Here is a 14,182-nt window from a genome sequence, read left to right as displayed (position 1 = left end):
AATGAGCAAAACAAAGTGTATAAGTGAGCAAAATATCACACGAATAATCTGTTGTTTAGTGATGGAGTTATAAGGGCCCTATTTCACAGCAAACCATGACCCAAAAAATTTTCAACTCTCAATTTCTTCTCAACTTATGGATCTGTTGGCAAGCAAACTGCAGCATATAACTGAGCAAAACAAAGGTATAAGTGAGCAAAATATCATACGAATAATCTGTTGTTTAGTGAGGGAGTTATAAGGGCCGAATTTCACAGCAAACCATGACCCAGAAAATTTTCAACTCTCAATATCTTCTCAACTTATGGATCTGTTGGCAAGGAAACTGCAGCATATAACTGAGCAAAACAAAGTGTATAAGTGAGCGAAATATCATACGAATAATCTGTTGTTTAGTGAGGGAGTTATAAGGGCCGAATTTCACACCAAACCATGACCCAAAAAATTTTCAACTCTCAATTTCTTCTCAACTTATGGATCTGTTGGCAAGGAAACTGCACCATATAACTGAGCAAAACAAAGTGTATAAGTGAGCAAAATATCACACGAATAATCTGTTGTTTAGTGATGGAGTTATAAGGGCCCTATTTCACAGCCAACAATGACCCAAAAAATTTTCAACTCTCAATTTCTTCTCAACCTATGGATCTGTTGGCAAAGAAACTGCAGCATATAACTGAGCAAAACAAAGTTTATAAGTGAGCAAAATATCATACGAATAATCATTTGTTTAGTGAGGGAGTTATAAGGGCCGAATTTCACAGCAAACCATGACCCAGAAAATTTTCAACTCTCAATATCTTCTCAACTTATGGATCTGTTGGTAAGGAAACTGCAGCATATAACTGAGAAAAACAAAGTGTATAAGTGAGCAAAATATCATACGAATAATCTGTTGGTTAGTGAGGGAGTTATAAGGGCCCTATTTCTCAGCAAACCATGACCCAAAAAATTTTCAACTCTCAATATCTTCTCAACTTATGGATCTGTTGGCAAGGACACTGGTGCATATAAATGAGCAAAACAAAGTGTATAAGTGAGCAAAATATCATACCAATAATCTGTTGTTTAGTGAGGGAGTTAAAAGTGCCTAATTTCACAGAAAACCATGACCCAAAAAATTTTCAACTCTCAATATCTTCTCAACTTATGGATCTGTTGGCAAGGACACTGGTGCATATAAATGAGCTAAACAAAGTGTATAAGTGAGCAAAATATCACACGAATAATCTGTTGTTTAGTGATGGAGTTATAAGGGCCCTATTTCACAGCCAACAATGACCCAAAAAATTTTCAACTCTCAATTTCTTCTCAACTTATGGATCTGTTGGCAAGGAAACTGCAGCATATAACTGAGCAAAACAAAGTTTATAAGTGAGCAAAATATCATACGAATAATCATTTGTTTAGTGAGGGAGTTATAAGGGCCGAATTTCACAGCAAACCATGACCCAGAAAATTTTCAACTCTCAATATCTTCTCAACTTATGGATCTGTTGGTAAGGAAACTGCAGCATATAACTGAGAAAAACAAAGTGTATAAGTGAGCAAAATATCATACGAATAATCTGTTGTTTAGTGAGGGAGTTATAAGGGCCCTATTTCTCAGCAAACCATGACCCAAAAAATTTTCAACTCTCAATTTCTTCTCAACCTATGGATCTGTTGGCAAGGAAACTGCAGCATATAACTGAGCAAAACAAAGTGTATAAGTGAGCAAAATATCATACGAATAATCAGTTGTTTAGTGAGGGAGATATAAGGGCCCTATTTCTCAGCAAACCATGACCCAAAAAATTTTCAACTCCCAATTTCTTCTCAACTTATGTATCTGTTGGCAAGGAAACTGCACCATATAACTGAGCAAAACAAAGTGTATAAGTGAGCAAAATATCATACGAATAATCTGTTGTTTAGTGTGGGAGTTATAAGGGCCCTATTTCTCAGCAAACCATGACCCAAAAAATTTTCAACTCTCAATATTTTCTCAACTTATGGATCTGTTGGCAAGGAAACTGTAGTATATAACTGAGCAAAACAAAGTGTATAAGTGAGCATAATATCATACGAATAATCTGTTGTTTAGTGAGGGAGTTATAAGGGCCGAATTTCAAAGCAAACCATGACCCAGAAAATTTTCAACTCTCAATTTCTTCTCAACCTATGGATCTGTTGGCAAGGAAACTGCACCATATAACTGAGCAAAACAAAGTGTATAAGTGAGCAAAATATCATACGAATAATCTGTTGTTTAGTGAGGGAGTTAAAAGTGCCTAATTTCACAGCAAACCATGACCCAAAAAATTTTCAACTCTCAATTTCTTCTCAACTTATGGATCTGTTGGCAAGGAAACTGCACCATATAACTGAGCAAAACAAAGTGTATAAGTGAGCAAAATATCATACGAATAATCTGTTGTTTAGTGAGGGAGTTATAAGGGCCGAATTTCACACCAAACCATGACCCAAAAAATTTTCAACTCTCAATTTCTTCTCAACTTATGGATCTGTTGGCAAGGAAACTGCAGCATATAACTGAGCAAAACAAAGTGTATAAGTGAGCAAAATATCATACGAATAATCTGTTGTTTAGTGAGGGAGTTATAAGGGCCCTATTTCTCAGCAAACCATGACCCAAAAAATTTTCAACTCTCAATTTCTTCTCAACTTATGGATCTGTTGGCAAGGAAACTGCACCATATAACTGAGCAAAACAAAGTGTATAAGTGAGCAAAATATCATACGAATAATCTGTTGTTTAGTGAGGGAGTTATAAGGGCCCTATTTCTCAGCAAACCATGACCCAAAAAATTTTCAACTCTCAATATCTTCTCAACTTATGGATCTGTTGACAAGGAAACTACAGCATATAACTGAGCTAAACAAAGTGTATAAGTGAGCAAAATATCATACGAATAATCTGTTGTTTAGTGTGGGAGTTATAAGGGCCAAATTTCAGAGCAAACCATGACCAAAAAATTTTCAACTCTCAATATCTTCTCAACTTATGGATCTGTTGGCAAGGACACTGGAGCATATTACTCAGCAAAACAAAGTGTATAAGTGAGCAAAATATCATACGAATAATCTGTTGTTTAGTAATGCAGTTATAAGGGCCCTATTTCACAGGAAACTATGACCCAAAAAATTTTCAACTCTCAATATCTTCTCAACTTATAGATCTGTTGGCAAGGAAACTACAGCATATAACTGAGCAAAACAAAGTGTATAAGTGAGCAAAATATCATACGAATAATCTGTTGTTTAGTGAGGGAGTTATAAGGGCCGAATTTCACAGCAAACCATGACCCAGAAAATTTTTAACTCTCAATATCTTCTCAACTTATGGATCTGTTGGCAAGGAAACTGCAGCATATAACTGAGCAAAACAAAGTGTATAAGTGAGCAAAATATCATACGAATAATCTGTTGTTTAGTGAGGGAGTTATAAGGGCCGAATTTCACACCAAACCATGACCCCAAAAATTTTCAACTCTCAATTTCTTCTCAACTTATGGATCTGTTGGCAAGGAAACTGCACCATATAACTGAGCAAAACAAAGTGTATAAGTGAGCAAAATATCATACGAATAATCTGTTGTTTAGTGAGGGAGTTAAAAGTGCCTAATTTCACAGAAAACCATGACCCAAAAAACTTTCAACTCTCAATATCTTCTCAACTTATGGATCTGTTGGCAAGGACACTGGTGCATATAAATGAGCAAAACAAAGTGTATAAGTGAGCAAAATATCACACGAATAATCTGTTGTTTAGTGATGGAGTTATAAGGGCCCTATTTCACAGCCAACAATGACCCAAAAAATTTTCAACTCTCAATTTCTTCTCAACTTATGGATCTGTTGGCAAGGAAACTGCAGCATATAACTGAGCAAAACAAAGTTTATAAGTGAGCAAAATATCATACGAATAATCATTTGTTTAGTGAGGGAGTTATAAGGGCCGAATTTCACAGCAAACCATGACCCAAAAAATTTTCAACTCTCAATATCTTCTCAACTTATGGATCTGTTGGTAAGGAAACTGCAGCATATAACTGAGAAAAACAAAGTGTATAAGTGAGCAAAATATCATACGAATAATCTGTTGTTTAGTGAGGGAGTTATAAGGGCCCTATTTCTCAGCAAACCATGACCCAAAAAATTTTCAACTCTCAATTTCTTCTCAACCTATGGATCTGTTGGCAAGGAAACTGCAGCATATAACTGAGCAAAACAAAGTGTATAAGTGAGCAAAATATCATACGAATAATTTGTTGTTTAGTGAGGGAGTTATAAGGGCCCTATTTCTCAGCAAACCATGACCCAAAATATTTTCAACTCCCAATTTCTTCTCAACTTATGTATCTGTTGGCAAGGAAACTGCACCATATAACTGAGCAAAACAAAGTGTATAAGTGAGCAAAATATCATACGAATAATCTGTTGTTTAGTGTGGGAGTTATAAGGGCCCTATTTCTCAGCAAACCATGACCCAAAAAATTTTCAACTCTCAATATTTTCTCAACTTATGGATCTGTTGGCAAGGAAACTGTAGTATATAACTGAGCAAAACAAAGTGTATAAGTGAGCATAATATCATACGAATAATCTGTTGTTTAGTGAGGGAGTTATAAGGGCCGAATTTCACAGCAAACCATGACCCAGAAAATTTTCAACTCTCAATTTCTTCTCAACCTATGGATCTGTTGGCAAGGAAACTGCACCATATAACTGAGCAAAACAAAGTGTATAAGTGAGCAAAATATCATACGAATAATCTGTTGTTTAGTGAGGGAGTTAAAAGTGCCTAATTTCACAGCAAACCATGACCCAAAAAATTTTCAACTCTCAATTTCTTCTCAACTTATGGATCTGTTGGCAAGGAAACTGCAGCATATAACTGAGCAAAACAAAGTGTATAAGTGAGCAAAATATCATACGAATAATCTGTTGTTTAGTGAGGGAGTTATAAGGGCCGAATTTCACACCAAACCATGACCCAAAAAATTTTCAACTCTCAATTTCTTCTCAACTTATGGATCTGTTGGCAAGGAAACTGCACCATATAACTGAGCGAAACAAAGTGTATAAGTGAGCAAAATATCACACGAATAATCTGTTGTTTAGTGATGGAGTTATAAGGGCCCTATTTCTCAGCAAACCATGACCCAAAAAATTTTCAACTCTCAATTTCTTCTCAACTTATGGATCTGTTGGCAAGGAAACTGCAGCATATAACTGAGCAAAACAAAGTTTATAAGTGAGCAAAATATCATACGAATAATCTGTTGTTTAGTGAGGGAGTTATAAGGGCCGAATTTCACAGCAAACCATGACCCAGAAAATTTTCAACTCTCAATTTCTTCTCAACCTATGGATCTGTTGGCAAGGAAACTGCACCATATAACTGAGCAAAACAAAGTGTATAAGTGGGCAAAATATCATACGAATAATCTGTTGTTTAGTGAGGGAGTTATAAGGGCCGAATTTCACAGCAAACCATGACCCAAAAAATTTTCAACTCTCAATATCTTCTCAACTTATGGATCTGTTGACAAGGAAACTACAGCATATAACTGAGCTAAACAAAGTGTATAAGTGAGCAAAATATCATACGAATAATCTGTTGTTTAGTGTGGGAGTTATAAGGGCCAAATTTCAGAGCAAACCATGACCAAAAAATTTTCAACTCTCAATATCTTCTCAACTTATGGATCTGTTGGCAAGGACACTGGAGCATATTACTCAGCAAAACAAAGTGTATAAGTGAGCAAAATATCATACGAATAATCTGTTGTTTAGTAATGCAGTTATAAGGGCCCTATTTCACAGGAAACTATGACCCAAAAAATTTTCAACTCTCAATATCTTCTCAACTTATAGATCTGTTGGCAAGGAAACTACAGCATATAACTGAGCAAAACAAAGTGTATAAGTGAGCAAAATATCATACGAATAATCTGTTGTTTAGTGAGGGAGTTATAAGGGCCGAATTTCACAGCAAACCATGACCCAGAAAATTTTTAACTCTCAATATCTTCTCAACTTATGGATCTGTTGGCAAGGAAACTGCAGCATATAACTGAGCAAAACAAAGTGTATAAGTGAGCAAAATATCATACGAATAATCTGTTGTTTAGTGAGGGAGTTATAAGGGCCGAATTTCACACCAAACCATGACCCAAAAAATTTTCAACTCTCAATTTCTTCTCAACTTATGGATCTGTTGGCAAGGAAACTGCACCATATAACTGAGCAAAACAAAGTGTATAAGTGAGCAAAATATCATACGAATAATCTGTTGTTTAGTGAGGGAGTTATAAGGGCCCTATTTCTCAGCAAACCATGACCCAAAAAATTTTCAACTCTCAATATCTTCTCAACTTATGGATCTGTTGGCAAGGACACTGGTGCATATAAATGAGCAAAACAAAGTGTATAAGTGAGCAAAATATCATACGAATAATCTGTTGTTTAGTGAGGGAGTTAAAAGTGCCTAATTTCACAGAAAACTATGACCCAAAAAATTTTCAACTCTCAATATCTTCTCAACTTATGGATCTGTTGGCAAGGACACTGGTGCATATAAATGAGCAAAACAAAGTGTATAAGTGAGCAAAATATCACACGAATAATCTGTTGTTTAGTGATGGAGTTATAAGGGCCCTATTTCACAGCCAACAATGACCCAAAAAATTTTCAACTCTCAATTTCTTCTCAACTTATGGATCTGTTGGCAAGGAAACTGCAGCATATAACTGAGCAAAACAAAGTTTATAAGTGAGCAAAATATCATACGAATAATCATTTGTTTAGTGAGGGAGTTATAAGGGCCGAATTTCACAGCAAACCATGACCCAGAAAATTTTCAACTCTCAATATCTTCTCAACTTATGGATGTGTTGGTAAGGAAACTGCAGCATATAACTGAGAAAAACAAAGTGTATAAGTGAGCAAAATATCATACGAATAATCTGTTGTTTAGTGAGGGAGTTATAAGGGCCCTATTTCTCAGCAAACCATGACCCAAAAAATTTTCAACTCTCAATTTCTTCTCAACCTATGGATCTGTTGGCAAGGAAACTGCAGCATATAACTGAGCAAAACAAAGTGTATAAGTGAGCAAAATATCATACGAATAATTTGTTGTTTAGTGAGGGAGTTATAAGGGCCCTATTTCTCAGCAAACCATGACCCAAAATATTTTCAACTCCCAATTTCTTCTCAACTTATGTATCTGTTGGCAAGGAAACTGCACCATATAACTGAGCAAAACAAAGTGTATAAGTGAGCAAAATATCATACGAATAATCTGTTGTTTAGTGTGGGAGTTATAAGGGCCCTATTTCTCAGCAAACCATGACCCAAAAAATTTTCAACTCTCAATATTTTCTCAACTTATGGATCTGTTGGCAAGGAAACTGTAGTATATAACTGAGCAAAACAAAGTGTATAAGTGAGCATAATATCATACGAATAATCTGTTGTTTAGTGAGGGAGTTATAAGGGCCGAATTTCACAGCAAACCATGACCCAGAAAATTTTCAACTCTCAATTTCTTCTCAACCTATGGATCTGTTGGCAAGGAAACTGCACCATATAACTGAGCAAAACAAAGTGTATAAGTGAGCAAAATATCATACGAATAATCTGTTGTTTAGTGAGGGAGTTAAAAGTGCCTAATTTCACAGCAAACCATGACCCAAAAAATTTTCAACTCTCAATTTCTTCTCAACTTATGGATCTGTTGGCAAGGAAACTGCAGCATATAACTGAGCAAAACAAAGTGTATAAGTGAGCAAAATATCATACGAATAATCTGTTGTTTAGTGAGGGAGTTATAAGGGCCGAATTTCACACCAAACCATGACCCAAAAAATTTTCAACTCTCAATTTCTTCTCAACTTATGGATCTGTTGGCAAGGAAACTGCACCATATAACTGAGCGAAACAAAGTGTATAAGTGAGCAAAATATCACACGAATAATCTGTTGTTTAGTGATGGAGTTATAAGGGCCCTATTTCTCAGCAAACCATGACCCAAAAAATTTTCAACTCTCAATTTCTTCTCAACTTATGGATCTGTTGGCAAGGAAACTGCAGCATATAACTGAGCAAAACAAAGTTTATAAGTGAGCAAAATATCATACGAATAATCTGTTGTTTAGTGAGGGAGTTATAAGGGCCGAATTTCACAGCAAACCATGACCCAGAAAATTTTCAACTCTCAATTTCTTCTCAACCTATGGATCTGTTGGCAAGGAAACTGCACCATATAACTGAGCAAAACAAAGTGTATAAGTGGGCAAAATATCATACGAATAATCTGTTGTTTAGTGAGGGAGTTATAAGGGCCGAATTTCACAGCAAACCATGACCCAAAAAATTTTCAACTCTCAATTTCTTCTCAACTTATGGATCTGTTGGCAAGGAAACTGCAGCATATAACTGAGCAAAACAAAGTGTATAAGTGAGCAAAATATCATATGAATAATCTGTTGTTTAGTGAGGGAGTTATAAGGGCCGAATTTCACAGCAAACCATGACCCAGAAAATTTTCAACTCTCAATATCTTCTCAACTTATGGATCTGTTGGCAAGGAAACTGCAGCATATAACTGAGCAAAACAAAGTGTATAAGTGAGCAAAATATCATACGAATAATCTGTTGTTTAGTGAGGGAGTTATAAGGGCCCTATTTCTCAGCAAACCATGACCCAAAAACTTTTCAACTCTCAATTTGTTTTCAACTTATGGATCTGTTGGCAAGGAAACTGCACCATATAACTGAGCAAAACAAAGTGTATAAGTGAGCAAAATATCATACGAATAATCTGTTGTTTAGTGAGGGAGTTATAAGGGCCCTATTTCTCAGCAAACCATGACCCAAAAAATTTTCAACTCTCAATATCTTCTCAACTTATGGATCTGTTGGCAAGGAAACTGCACCATATAACTGAGCAAAACAAAGTGTATAAGTGAGCAAAATATCATACGAATAATCTGTTGTTTAGTGAGGGAGTTATAAGGGCCGAATTTCACAGCAAACCATGGCCCAAAAAATTTTCAACTCTCAATATCTTCTCAACTTATGGATCTGTTGGCAAGGAAACTGCAACATATAACTGAGCAAAACAAAGTGTATAAGTGAGCATAATATCATACGAATAATCTGTTGTTTAGTGAGGGAGTTATAAGGGCCGAATTTCACAGCAAACCATGACCCAAAAAATTTTCAACTCTCAATTTCTTCTCAACTTATGTATCTGTTGGCAAGGAAACTGCACCATATAACTGAGCAAAACAAAGTGTATATGTGAGCAAAATATCATACGAATAATCTGTTGTTTAGTGAGGGAGTTATAAGGGCTCTATTTCTCAGCAAACCATGGTTTGGGTCATGACCCAAAAAATTTTCAACTCTCAATATCTTCTCAACTTATAGATCTGTTGGTAAGGAAACTGCAGCATATAACTGAGCAAAACAAAGTGTATAAGTGAACAAAATATCATACAAATAATCTGTTGTTTAGTAGTGAAGGAGTTATAAGGGCCCTATTTCACAGCAAACCATGACCCAAAAAATTTTCAACTCTCAATATCTTCTCAACTTATAGATCTGTTGGCAAGGAAACTACAGCATATAACTGAGCAAAACAAAGTGTATAAGTGAGCAAAATATCATACGAATAATGTGTTGTTTAGTGATTTGTATTATCGATAAAATGTCAATTTTGAATTTATTTTTTGCTTACTAGGAAGAAGAATTTGTTTAAGTAATCTGAAACAGGACATCAAATTGGAGACGGTCAATATTATTTACTGAATCTATTTCAAATAAACATGATATAATTTTGGAAGGTAAATGGTCGGCGTAGAAATCGATGAATCTATTTTTTCCCAATCTTAGCTTTTGACTAAGCAGCATTTCCAGCTAGTTCAAGCTACCTCAATAAGTTCAAGCTATCGTAGAAGTACGAGTAGAAAAAATTTTAAAAAAGTAAGTCACAAAGTTAAAGTTAAAATGCGGTTGGAACAAAAATAACTTTGTTTGTGAATTTATGAGACGATTTGAATAACATCTGAACAAAACATTAGAAAGTATACATTTCAACAATTAGAAAGTTTGTCAAATGAATGATTATGGGGGGGGTGGGGTGAGCAGTAAGAGAAAGTAACGTGAATGTTTCACATCATATATTCGAGGTCAGAGAAAGTATGTTAGTGACGTGAAGAAACGAGAGCAGACGAGATATCCCAGAGTTGGACTCTGTCACATCAACAATCGACAGAAACATGGGCTTACAATAATAAAATATTTATTTTAAAAAAATATTTACATCTAAAACCATAACAATATATATAAATAGCTCTCTTTACATATTTATCAACATATATAACAACATTTCTCAACAATTTATATATAATATAAATTTCTTTACATCATTATTCACAAAATAATGCATTTATGAAAAATATTATTCTTTTATAATTATCATTTTTGTACCCAAATTTAACAGTAATTAGTAAAATATAAATTTGTATAATTATTTATCCAGTCTTGTGTTAAAGTGATGATTCGGTTCTAACTGCAAACAAAAAGAAAATCTCATTTTTAATTAAAAATTGTTTATGTTAATGAGTTTAGTTAAATAAAATATTGTGCACATACCTATGCTTTCCATTCATTGGTAAAATTTAATGAAGAAGATTTCCATTCCGAGAAAACATCATGGTAAGTTTTAACAAACTAACTGCAAAAAAGAATTTCAATATTCTTGTAGAGATAGAATTAACATCACTTTAATCAACTCTAAAAACAATTTATTTTTTTGTGTTTCTAAAACTTTTAGATTACCTATTAAAGAACTTCTTTGTTTGTTTTTTTAAAGAAATGGAAAAAACGAAGACGATGGTGTTCCCTTAAAATGTATCACATATATATGTTTCTTAATATTCGCTTTCTGTTTGGCTTTGTGCGGACAATAAGGACACTGAAATTGTGGCTCTTTGCCACATTCAAATCTTTTATGCCTATTTAAATCAGTCTTATGCATGTATCGTTTTTCACATTTGTCACAGCAAAATCGGCGCATATCGCATGCAATAAATCTTCGTCTACCTGAAACAATTAGTACGAGTGAGAAACAGCTATAAATTTATGTTACAAAAAGGTACGGAGCAGTAAAGCAGGTAAAGTAGAAACTCAATTAGAAAGAAACACAAAAATCAGAAAAATGAAAGGTAAAAAGATGTTTCTGTGAAAAAAATAATAATTTTTTATTTGAACTTTTAAAAGGATATCAGGACATCAAGGAGTAATAAGGATTATTTGAAACTAAAATAGATTCTAACTACCTAGTTATTATAGCAGTGGAAGCCGGCTAAATTCTACTTGAGAATAAATAGCTAAAATCAGAAAGCAAAATGATTAAAGTAATTTGGTCGGTACCTAAATGTCTGAATTTAAAATGTTTAAAGAGCTCTAACAACTAAGCCAATTCGATAGCTAAAAATGATCATCTCGAATTGTAGATTACTTCAACACTGTCGAAGAAAAGCTTCTTGGAGTCTATTAGAATTAAATATCGACAAGATATTTGACTTCTTCAACAGAATAAAATTTCATAGGAGAGGATAACCTAGACAGAATTAAATATCGACAAGATATTTGACTTCTTCAACAGAATAAAATTTCATAGGAGAGGATAACCTAGACAGATTGAGATAATTAAATCATATGACGAGAGAAGAATTCCTTAATGTCACCTAAATGAAACAAAAACAAGGAAAATCTGCGACTGTTGATGCCAAATCTTCTGGGAGTTAAGATGAAAAAAAAAAAGTCGGAACGCAGTATGTGACCAAACTTTAGTAAAACTGTTATGAAACAGCATCTGAAAGATGAAGAATCTACCTGCCTGACAAAGAAACTTAATCTGTAACATGTAAACCAGCAGATCGTAATGCACACTGTGCTCACAAATTTTTTTAACTTCACCACTCAATATTTAGATGTTGCTCCACATTCTTATTGGCTGGATAATTAAAAAAAAAAAAAAATACCCCCTTGAAAGTAAACAAAAAAAATTAAATTTAAAACGCTGGTCAAAAAAATAAACCGTTAACTCACCAGTAAATAAAAAAAAAATCAAAAATCAAAATATTGTCTGAAATTTCTGGAATGGGTGATTGGTTTCTTCCTACTGGACACTACCAATAAATAACGGAATGCTACATAAATTTCCATCCATATACCCTTCATCGCCAGCCCACGATGATTACTTCTTCAAGGATAATGATTCCAGGGGATTTAAAAAAATCTTTATCTCAGGAAAAAAGGAAAGGTTCTTAAACAATTGTGGTCTGATGGGATTAGTTCCAATGTGCCTAATAGTAGAAATGATCTTAAGTTAACCTTTTAATCTAAAATAACAAACAATATTATTGTCAGAAAATGTATTTTTCTTATCAAGAGGAAAAGAATACTGTCTTTAGAAAATCACCAATAGTGGCTCTCTTCCAATAGTGGATAGTGCAAGTTGGCAGGAAGAAAGAAATAAAAAGGGAAAAGGTAAAACACAATATAAACAGAAATCTGGAAATATATTTTTAAATTTTACAACACTAATAAAATAATAAAATGGTAATATTCACAGAATAACAAAATAATATGTCATGTAAATCGATAAAGGATATTGTTTTTAATTGTAAATTCCAAAAGAATATAAAATGGAATGGTTTTCTACAATGAAAATAGCAAATAAAAGTAAAAAATCCTTAATCTTAAACAGTCTTCTGTCAGTGCAGGAATAAATTAAAATTGAATAAAAATAAAAAAATTATTAAAAAGAAATGTCTTTACTTATTTAAACTAAAAAATTAATTCCAGTTAATAAAACCGTTATGTTCGTTTTTTATTACTATTCATACGAAATAAGAAATACTAAAAACTTTACACAAAAATCCTTTAATATTAAAGAGAACAACTACTCTTACGTATTCCGAAATTTTAACAGAACGATCAGAGTTAAAGAGGGAAATTTGCTCAGTTTAGACCCCACTCAACTCTTATGCGGAGCAGCTGTATTCGAATTCAGCTGACTGCCCTTCTTGTTTACAGCTCACTATCAAGTGATGCGACTACGATGTCTTATATCAAGAGAACACTTTCCGTAGGCTGGAAAAAGCTCCACGGCCTATTTGACGCGCCTCGTAAAACAAAAAAGTATTAATAATTAAAAAATAACTCGAGAGATTAATGGTAGATTTGTATACAACATTTAAGAGAATGACTAGAAACGAAACATCTTTTCATTATTATCTTGACATGGAATTTGTAATCAATAAATCAAATTTTTAAGAGATCCAAGTGACGCATTACCCAAACAAAGATTTAACAAAAAAAGGCTTGTAAAATTCATTAGAATTCAAGCACCTCATTAAAGGAAGACGTGGCTAAAAGCAATGAAATCATAATATTTCATAACATTAAGGAGAATTACCAAAATTGTGCCCAATTTTACAGGTTAGCTGGTTTTTAATAAATAAATTAATAATTTTAATAATTAACTAATAAATAGTTCATTTAAATTAAAAAAAAAAAAAATGGAAATACATAAAATTCCTTGCATTTAATCTGGAACGTTTCCTCTATTGAAATCCATAAAACTGTTTAGGAGTTATTGGCTAGAAACGATTTACTAAACAATCAAAAGAGATAAATTGGGAAAATTAACAGAATATTAAACTGGAAACAGCTAACCTCAAGGAAGTTTATGTAATAATCAAATTCCTCAAAACATAAACTCTTAAAAAGAAATAATAAATAATAAATAGATGACAGTTGTGGCAATATTCTCAATTATGTTGTATATGCATGTAAGTGAAATGCGATTTCAGATTACTTTTTCTCTTCGATGAGAATTGGCAGTGAGTACACTTGTATAGTTTTGCACGACCACAGTCATAGTACTGGTGACTATACAGACTTTGTGGTTTCTTGTACAACCGACCGCATTGTTTACAACTGTAGTCCTTTGAAGTAGAACCGCTACTATTACCTGCATTCATTAGCAAAAAAAAAAAAAAAAAGGTCAGTAATAAAGTTCCAAAATATGTAAATCCACAAATAAATTTTAAAAAAGGAAGAGATAAAAAGAATAAGCTACAGATTACTTTCT

General features: G+C 33.5%; 1 long non-coding RNA gene across 1 annotated transcript; it reads right to left on the bottom strand.

The window, feature by feature from the left end:
* Positions 1-10,301: 10,301 nt before the first annotated feature.
* LOC141450515 (uncharacterized) lies at positions 10,302-14,062 on the bottom strand. Its single transcript, XR_012456134.1, has 4 exons — positions 13,907-14,062; positions 10,858-11,121; positions 10,672-10,753; positions 10,302-10,588 (listed from the first exon to the last, which is right to left on the bottom strand). It is a non-coding gene; the product is annotated as an uncharacterized lncRNA (long non-coding RNA).
* Between the last annotated feature and the right edge of the window lie 120 nt (positions 14,063-14,182).

This window comes from Rhodnius prolixus, unplaced genomic scaffold, assembly GCF_049639745.1.
Source record: "Rhodnius prolixus isolate KJV_2025 unplaced genomic scaffold, Rpr scaffold_1, whole genome shotgun sequence".
Lineage (NCBI taxonomy): Eukaryota > Metazoa > Arthropoda > Insecta > Hemiptera > Reduviidae > Rhodnius > Rhodnius prolixus.
Note: the sequence above shows the minus strand (reverse complement) of the source record. Positions and strands in the feature narration are given on the sequence as shown.